This window comes from Aulonocara stuartgranti (assembly GCF_965226115.1).
Source record: "Aulonocara stuartgranti genome assembly, chromosome: 15".
Lineage (NCBI taxonomy): Eukaryota > Metazoa > Chordata > Actinopteri > Cichliformes > Cichlidae > Aulonocara > Aulonocara stuartgranti.
This window is the reverse complement of record NC_138951.1, coordinates 16,626,607-16,636,239: the sequence shown is the minus strand read 5'-3', so window position 1 is coordinate 16,636,239 and position 9,633 is coordinate 16,626,607. Positions and strand designations below refer to the sequence as shown.

Below are 9,633 nucleotides of genomic sequence, written 5' to 3'. Positions count from 1 at the left end.
ACACCACCACCTAATTTAAGAAAAGGAGTATTTTTGTTGTTTAGTTGTACAGCCCCAGCAGGATGTTGTGCTCATTTTGTTGTTGTTTTGATGTGCCAAACGCCTTGACGAAGGGTTCAGAGCACATCAAAGAAGCGCCAAGAAGAAAATAAAATGTTAATATGCAAATTTTCAGGTATATGCTTACTTTTTCTTTAATGTGAGCACCCTCATCCATTTGAGTCTACGGTGCAGCTTTTAAACTAATAAACGAGTTCTTCTTTTTCTCCTCCATGTATCCTCTGACGGTGCAGGCAAATCACAACAACAGTTTAAGTAGATTAACTGATTTATTAAAACTCCTATAAACAACATCCCAATTTAATTGCATGCATTTTTTTCAAATGTCCATGCAGCAATAAAAACAATTCAGTGTGATTTAACATTACTATTTAGGAGTTAATAACTATATTGTCTGTTTATAGTGTGAAACGCAGACTGCACAAGGTGATGACTTATTTTATGCCTGTGAGCCTTTGAGCCCCTTTATGAACCATAAAATTCCAGTCATGCCTAGTCACCGTTGTCCAGCGCATATTTATTAGGCAATTTCACATGGCAAAGATATTCACTGGTGAGCAAGAGTATGAATCATAGCTGAACCTGTGCATAGCTCTCTGTTGAACTCCAATTGCATCACGGCATCCAAGCAGATACTGTGGATCAACATTCTCACTTTGGTCATGTTCAATTATTTTTAGATTTTCAATATGACTTTCTCAGTTTTCATTTATCTTGCTCAAGCATTTAGCAGTGTATTGAATGGTTTGGATGTTAATAATGTGGACAAGCACACAAATATAATTTATCTGTATGACACAAAAATTTAGAAGTATTGCAGGCATGAAATGTGTAACTGTAAAGACTTCCACTGTTGTTGTTCTCATCTAAGCCTTTTTCTGTGAGAAATGCAACTGTGTGTGTGGTGTTGTGTGTTCATGCATGCCTGCTCGTAGGTTTGTGTGCTCCCGCTTGTCACTTAGCAAATGACTAAGCGCGTCTAATCACAGCGCAGCCGCCCGCAGATATCTGAAGAGAGTTCATAATAACAGAGCAGGTAGAGAACAGCAGGCTAATCAAATCAAGGTGGCAGGGAGAGGCTAATTGGGAGAGTTTAAATTGCAAATTTTAAAGTGACAAGGTGATCACTCATCACTTTTTTAATTTTCCATTTTTACTTGTTGCCACAATCCTGTGAACTTGGAGCATTTCACTCACTTGGAGGGCAGCGAAACTATCTGAAAAATACAACACGGGCATATATGATCGAATATTTTGTTTACACATCCAGGCACAAAGTACCGTAACAGTAACTGTTACAATTTAATTGTACAGGGAAACGCGTCTCTTTACCCTGCATATGGCAGTTAACTTTGAAACTTGAAACCATCACTTTTTTCCTGTTTGATTCATTTCATGAGCTGGTATCTAATGCTTTTCTGTCCCATAACTGAACACTTCTTAACACTTCAAGCCGTGCAGCGATTGAATGCTGATTGGTTGATGAATAGGCTGAAATGGGGAAGGGAGAAATGTGGAGCCAGACAGTGGCTGCCATGGACACTGATGTTTCACTTCAGCTCTTTCTGTGTTATACCTTTGTTGTTCTCCACGGCTGACTGATGGACACACAATATAAGAAAAAGAGCATCCCCCAGACTGCTTTTGTACCATGTGTTGAACATTCCCACCCTATGGCAACAGATGCTCTTTGCAGGTAGACAGACAGAGATGAATCTTCCCCTGGCCTGTCAACAGACTGCCCATGCACTAACACCACTGAACTATAATTTCCCCATTACATGGCAAGATAAGGGAATGTTTATACTGATGCGACTAACTGGCTAATAAAACATAGATAACACTAAAGACTCATAGGAAAAGGTACAAAGGCAAGAAGTAAAAATGGGGGAAAAAGTAAAAATGGAAAGAAAATTCTGAAAAAAATCCCAAATCATGAGAATCATGTATTTGGGGTCATTTACGGAACAATAATGGACTAAGGCCCAAAAGAACGGTCGACAACTCCCCTGCAACCTCCAGTCAGACAGTTTTCAGGTAGCTGCTGGAGAATCTGTTGAATCGCAGGAACTGCAACACAAAACCTTTAATTGCTAGAGGATTGCCACAGTTGCCTGCAGCTTGCATGGAAGATGCCGAATCGTCTGCAAACAGCCACCATTTAGTATCGCCGCTGCACTGGAATTTGAAAGAAAATGCAATCCAAACTGGAAACGGCAACAAAAATAGAGAAGCTTGTCTTCAAAGTAAAAGTTGTGCTAACGCTAAAACAAGCACATCTCAAAAGGCACAACTTTTTTTTCAAGGCCAATACCCGTTGTTTCCTGTTTGCATCAGTTGCAGACAATTTCTATGTGTCTTCTTTGAAAACTACCAGTGACCTCAGCAATCTGCCTAAAACCAAAGTAATCAAAAAAAAAGGATTTTGGTGCCGCACCCTAACACAACTTTGGAACTAATTTCACATTAATTATTGCCTGCAGCCCCTCGCGACGATGGTTAGCGCAGGGGTCAACTACCAACCTCTAGGCTTGTGTGACTAGGACAATAGCCATCGAATTTACAGCTAGCAATCCAGCAATCACTTGCAACAGGTCGAGTAATACACATTTTTCACCTTTATCTGATGATTGTTGACAGGTCTTTAACCCTGTGTGACTGAGGGTTAAGATAAATTTACATAAGATTCGGTAAGATGATGCCTTGAAAAAGGAAAAGGCAACAGTGCTGAACTTATAATGCTGTTATTGACTTGACCTGTGACCAAATCACTCACCTTTCCATTCATTAGCTGAAGCTAGATGCTATATTTGAAAATGGTGGGCTTTGTTTTGTTACGGTTTCTCTTGGATGGATATGTCCAAAGTGCTATCCCGCTGAGTTTTGTTGTTGTGACATTCTGCACGCACTCTTAAGTTTTGCACTTGTTCTTTTATGTATTTTTCATTTTTTTTATCTTGTAATTTTTGTTTCCCTATTATTCCTTTCTTATTTACTGTATAGCTTTTACTTCCAGCATTCTTTTACTTTTTACTCTTTTAATTTGAATTGCATTGTTTTGGTTTTTCTGAAGCATTTTGTTACCCTTGTTTTTGAAGAGGCAAACTGCTTTAAGGAGTAAAGCCTTCAAGCTAGTTCTCAAGCTGCACTGCGTCATACACACTAACATGCTTCATTTTCCTCACTTCACGTACCAAACACACTCTCCCAATTTGGCAGTGTATTTATGCTGCAAAGTTTTCCATCTCTCCCTCTGACATGTCAGTCCTGCTGCTCCCCTGCATGACTGCATACTGTTCCACCACACCGGCGTCCAGCTGTAGCCTCGGGTGGGATAATTACTCATTATTCCCCTCTTTTATATGTATGGGCAGTGATGAACTCAGAGCCTAGACACCAAACTCTAATAAATCAGTCTGACTGAAATAAATATGACAACGTTGTATAGTGCGGCACTGTTGCTGATATAATTGTTTTGCTAGGTTTTGTTGGCGTATGACACAAACCAGATCTGTTAAGTTAAAAGAAAAGTTGAACTGCAGTGCTTTTTCCCCTTGTTTTAGAAATTAATATCTTTACTTGTGACAGGAGGGTTTTTGTTTTTTGTTTTTTACGAGGGGATAAAGTGATCCCTGTTGTTTTCTTCTTGGTAATTATCAAAAGTAAAAGATAAGGGGAACTCGTGACAGCAGGTCTGGCCAGTATTAGCGATAGAATCTGGTTCTGACAGTGAAAAAGCGGCAGCAGTCCTTCAAGGAGCATTCCCTGTGCCGGCAGAAATAATAACATCCTGATTCCCCACTGAGTTCCTGTTTCTCTCACTTCTAATCCAGATTAATCCTCCTCAGTGTGCACTTAACTCCTGCACAGATTCAGTTTTCTTATTCTGTTATTTCTGGCATCAGGAGTGACTCTTTTACCACATCTAAGACAGAACATGAGAGGTTTTGTTTATTTTTAGTCGTAGTCTAAAATATATGACAGTTAATTCTTTGTTTGCCTGTGATTAAAGAGATTGAAGAGTAAAACACTGACTGAGCATTGGATTATTTTTAATTCCCACACAGTTTCACGAGACCTGCTGTGTGCCCGTGTATGTTCAAACATCAAAGCATCAGAGCCGGGGAAAAATGGAGTCAACTTTACAAGCAGATGCCCTTGAATGAGTCTGATCTGGACCAGTCTAAACTCCTTGTAAGGCCATTCACTTGTTTACTCCTATCTGGCAGAAAAGAGCCTGTTGGTTTTGTGAGTCTATTGAGGCATCAGTGTATTTGTCATGCTCTGGTTGTGTCGGACAGCAGGTGTCAGATGAACCCACTTGGCCTTGCTTCTTGTCAGCGTTTCCGAATTTCACTGGTTCATATGAATGTAAAGTGACTGCGACCAAATCTCTAGGTGCATATGTGAATATGTAAGCGTGTGTGTTGTGCTGGTTTTGACTTCAGATCAGTGAGTTTCCTGGCTGTTTTAAAGAGACAGATACAGATTGTGTGGCAGTATGTAAACCATGTTTTAAACCACCTCGTCTGAAATTCCACAGTGTAATCGATCAAAGTACATGAACTGAGGTGTTACATTAACGCAGAATTAACACACACTGACTTATTTGTAAGTCAAAACATTTACCTAATATTTCTATCCTCTGTATTACTATTTATTTGACAGCTCTAAAAACACAACTCACCATTAAAGATAAACCCAGTAGACCAGACGCTGTCTGTGATATGTCAGTTCGTCCTGTTTCAGATGTTCATTTGGATGTGTTTGAAGCCAAACAACACAAAATCCCCTACCATAGCTTCATTTATCATCCATCTCCCATTTCCCAGTGAATTTGTTCTGTCATTTTTTATTTATTTCATCAGTATTTTGTGTTATGCTAATCTGCTATCTGTATTTGTATTGAAAATGTGCATTAGGTTAGATGACTCCCCACTGCAGACAAATCTATTTATGGGTAGAGATAAAGTAACCTGAACCTGAATTTGCCAGAGTAATCATTTTTCCTGCTCCCACCATTCAAAGATATATGGAACTTCTAAACACACTGCGTTGCATAGAAAGTGTGTTTTTCGTGAGGGCCATACATTTTTGGACAATGACATACTGTTATTAGTGTAGTGTAGTTTTACTTCCGTACATAATCACACTGGATTTTAAATCAACCCATCCATATGTGATTGAAGTGCAGACTTTCATCTTTAATTCAAGAGGTGTAACAAAAATATTGTAATAACTGTTTCGGAATTGCAGACATTTCTAACGCAGTCCCTCATTTTCAAAGGCTTAAAATTGGACAATTGACAAGCAGTTTCACAGCCAGCTGAGGCCTGTTCTCTTATCAGCCTATGACAAATTAAACACAAAAAAGATCTGGAGCTGTTGAACTTGCATTTAGTTGCTGTTCACTGAAACTCAAATGTGAGGTCCAAATGACATGTTGCTGCAAGTGAAGGAGGTTATCATTCAAACTAATAACAATAATGAGAATAATAATAAAAAATAAACTTTTTAGAGAGATGGCAAAAAGTTTAGAAGAGGCCAAATCAATAATATAGTATGAATATACTAAGAAGAATGAATGCACTCGCCAGCTCAACAACACCAAAAGGCCTGAAATATTATATAAGACAACTATAGGGAATGATCACATAACTATTTTGGGGAGGTAGGTGCATCACTTTCAAAGTCAACAATCAAGAGTTGTCTTCATGAATGTAAATACAGAGGGTTTATAGCAAGGTGCAAACTACTGAGTACACGATTATGTTCAGGTAGAAAACATCTGAAACGAATCTTGGAAAAAAAAATCTGAATGATTGGAAGAGAAAACTGGCAAAGGACAGAGAGAGTTAATGATCCAAAGCATTATGTGTCAGACATGATTGAGGCAATGTTAAAGCATAAGTCTGTATGGCTGCTAGTCGAAATGGGTCATTAGTGTTGAGTGACGTTGTGAGTGGTGATAGTAGCGGGATAAAGTGTACAATTTATATTGTAATAAATAGTAAAGTCTACAGGGCTATACTACCTGCTTAGGCTCCCTGCAAAAACTGACCGGAAAGTGTTTCACAGTGCAAATGGGAGCTGAACCGAAGCACACTGCAAAAGCAAGAGTTTCTCAAGAAAGGGGATATTTTCCAATGATGATGTCATTTGTTTGATTTCAACTCAAGAGAGCCTGTTTTTCATCTACTGCAGTCAAACCTGAATGCAGAAAGATCTACTAACCAGCAGCTACTGAAGGTGGCTGCAGTGAAGGCCTAGCAGAGCCTAGCAGAGCATCTCAAGGGAGGAAACATTTGCTGGGTTGTAGACTTCAAGCAGACAATTGTTTATCCAGTTTTTTTAAAAACAGTCCTTATGATAAAAACCTCTTTTTCCAATTAATTTTGAAGCTCATAAATTGGGTATTGAGTATAAAAATGGCTGTAACCGCCAAATAATTAATGTTCATGAATGTTTATACTTATTTTGTGTGTGTAAAGAGGCAATCATAAAAAGTGTCCTTGTTCAGTAACTTTTAGACCCACCTGTATTCATTTTTCCATCTCAAACAGCTACACGCAGTGGCTACTTTTGGTTTTAAGTATATTTCCCTGAATGTTCTTAGCACTGCTTTTTTTTTTTACTTTATTTTTTGTTTGTTTTATGTTGTCTGTGTAAGTCAGGCTTTCCAGGTTTTCATGTAAGCTACTGATGCAAAACATCTGATTGTTGTCTCTTGTTTGTCCTTTTCTCCATGTTTGTACATACATATTTTCTGTTTATTTGTGGATTTTTGGCTTTATTATTTGTTTGCCTGGGTTTTGTCAGGCACTTTTTGATTTGCACTTCTTTTTTTGCACTTGTGATACTTTTTAAAACTTTGGGTCCTGTTACACTTTCAACACTGCTAAAAATATAATAGAATGTCATGTATCTGTAAGCCTTTGAGACAATGTTTTCACATTGTGAAGTGAACAGCAAAAATTTGCATTTAAACAACGTTTGAAGTGACATCAAAGAACACAGTATCCCATTTCACTGGAAAAATGTCATCTTAACTTGTATTTTGATTCTATATTTGTAATTTCATTAATATTCCATAAGAGATTTGATGTTCAGCCAATGATTAAACACAAATCAGAAAAATGCACCAGTGAGGGAAAAAACACTAATCTGTAGCCAGAAGCATAAACAAGTAATATACATACAAAACCATCAAGAAATATTAAAGAAACATTGTTAATATTAGAACAAATATTAGCTATTGTGTAGGCGTACCAGAGTGGAGATTGTGTATGAAAGATATTTATGATGCAGATGGCAATTCATAAGCACGGGTGATATCATTTGATAACTGTGCAGTTTATTGTTTATCTGGGCTCTGTGCTGCCATAATTCTTTGTCGGTTATACAGCGGTCTTGTCCTGTGGGCAAATTGTTTAATCCCTAATTAATCCCACAGATATTCATGCTGTAATAGGGATTACCATATTGTTTTGTTAAGGAAACAATGACAAAAGCCTTTTCTATGCCATAATGAGACATAGTACAACCTCCTGTCGCTTTTTGGCAGAAATTACAAAGGACTGCATATGAAAGGACTACAGCGACACAAAGCTTAAACGTGTACGCACACATTCCCCGCACTGAGACACGATTATGAAAAAAAGAGAGTGTGAGAAAGAGAGAGAGCTCTTCAGTGTGGAAGTGAATATATTCAGAAAGGTGTTAATATTTGGATAGAAGGTTGAGCTCAACTGTGAATAAATACACCTGCAGCCATTATTGTGCTAATGCACTGTGAAGCTGCTTCAGCCCAATGTAGTGACACCTGTTTTGTTAATTCGTGGCAGCCAGGCAAGCAGATCGAGCCAAAATAATGAAGCAGCACAGCCCATTGAACGCAGTCTCCCTTATCCCCCTCCAGCTGGGTCGGGATAGTCCCGACTACAGAGGTACAAAAATATTAAATATTTCAAATGAATAGGAAGTGGTTACTTGCAGGATTTGAACATGAATGAATCATCTCCACATTCACAAGGAGACATTATCATAAAGAATCTGAGCAACCACTTCTATTTCTAGGAAGACGAGCCTCATTTAGAGTGTTTTAGTAAACACACGGTGGCATGGTGGTTAGCATTGTTGCCTGAGTTCAATTTCACCATCAGGCCGGGGTCTTTTCTGTGTGGCTCCTTCGGCTTCCTCCCACCGTCCAAAGACATGCAGCTTGTGGGGATAGGTTAATTGAATAATCCAAACTGCCACTAGGTGTGAATGTGCGAGTGAATGTGAGTGTGAATGGTTGTCTGTCCCTGTGTGTTGGCCCTGCGACAGACTGGCGACCTGTCCAGGGCGTACCCTGCCTCTCGCCCTATGACAGCTGGGATAGGCTCCAGCGCTCCCCGCGACCCTGAAAAGGATAAGCAGAAGCGAATGGATGGATGGATGGATAGTAAACACCTTTGACAGGGTTGCTTTAAGAGAATAGTACCAGTGGATTACTGGACTGCACATTTTAAGCTCTGATAATTTCCTAATTTGACACAATCGGTTTCTGTCTATATGTCAGAATCCTTGGATTCAGCTCCCCAGGAGCCTTAAGGTTCCTTGAGAGCTCTAAAATTTAACACGTCAAAGAATTATGACAAACTTTTAATCAATCAATAGTTAAATGATCCATTTTTCCCAAGTTCTGGCAGCAAGGTTTACTAGTATAAAACTGTTGTTTTACAGTGCAGCTACAATTTCTAACTGTAACAAAAGTGAAGGCTTTCCTGTGTATGTGCTCTACAGTAATTCTGTACACTTAACTAGAAATATTATGTAACATTGCACAGATTTATCGCTCCAAAGTAAACCTTACTAGAACCAGGTTGCCTTTTGCCTGCAGTACAGCCTTATTTTTTATGACACAGTTTCAACAAGGAAACGTTCCTGAGAGATGTTGATCCATGTTGACATGATAGTGTCATACAGCTGCATTATTTGTATCATTTATCAGCTGGACATCTGTGATGTCTCTGTTGTACTGAGATCTTGTGGCTTGTGGGAGCTATTTTAGTGCAGTGAACCCGTGAGTCATGTTCAAGAAACCAGTTTGATATGATTTCAGCTTTGTGACATGGTGTTATCCTGCTGTAAGCAGCCATCAGAAGATGTAGACTGTGGCCATAAAGGGATGGACATGGTCATCAACAATACTCTGGCAGGCTGGGGCATTTAAACCATGCTCAGTTGATATTAAGGGGTCCAAAGTGTGCCAAGAAAATACCTCATACCATTACGCTATGACCACCAACCTGAACCATGTTGTCTCAACCACATTCTGACCCAACCATTGAAAATTCAAGAAAATCAGAAATCAAGAATCACCAAGCCAGAGATGCTTTTACACTCTTATGTTGTTTAATTTTGATGAGCCTGTGTGAACTGTATCCTCAGTTTCCTGTTCTTAGCTAACAGGAATGGCACCTATTGTGGTCTTCTGCTGTTGTAATCCATTGACTTCAGTGTTTGACATGTTGTGCATTCAGACATACTTTCTGTGTGGCTAGTCTCCCCCGATCTCTGGCATCAACA

General features: G+C 39.0%; 1 protein-coding gene and 1 long non-coding RNA gene across 3 annotated transcripts in view; one reads left to right on the top strand and one right to left on the bottom strand.

Annotated features, from left to right (window-relative positions):
* Positions 1 to 9,633, top strand: part of rgs6 (regulator of G protein signaling 6) — a 101,045-nt gene that overhangs the window by 16,260 nt on the left and 75,152 nt on the right. The window lies entirely within an intron of this gene.
* Positions 1 to 9,633, bottom strand: part of LOC309689602 — a 395,670-nt gene that overhangs the window by 372,606 nt on the left and 13,431 nt on the right. The window lies entirely within an intron of this gene.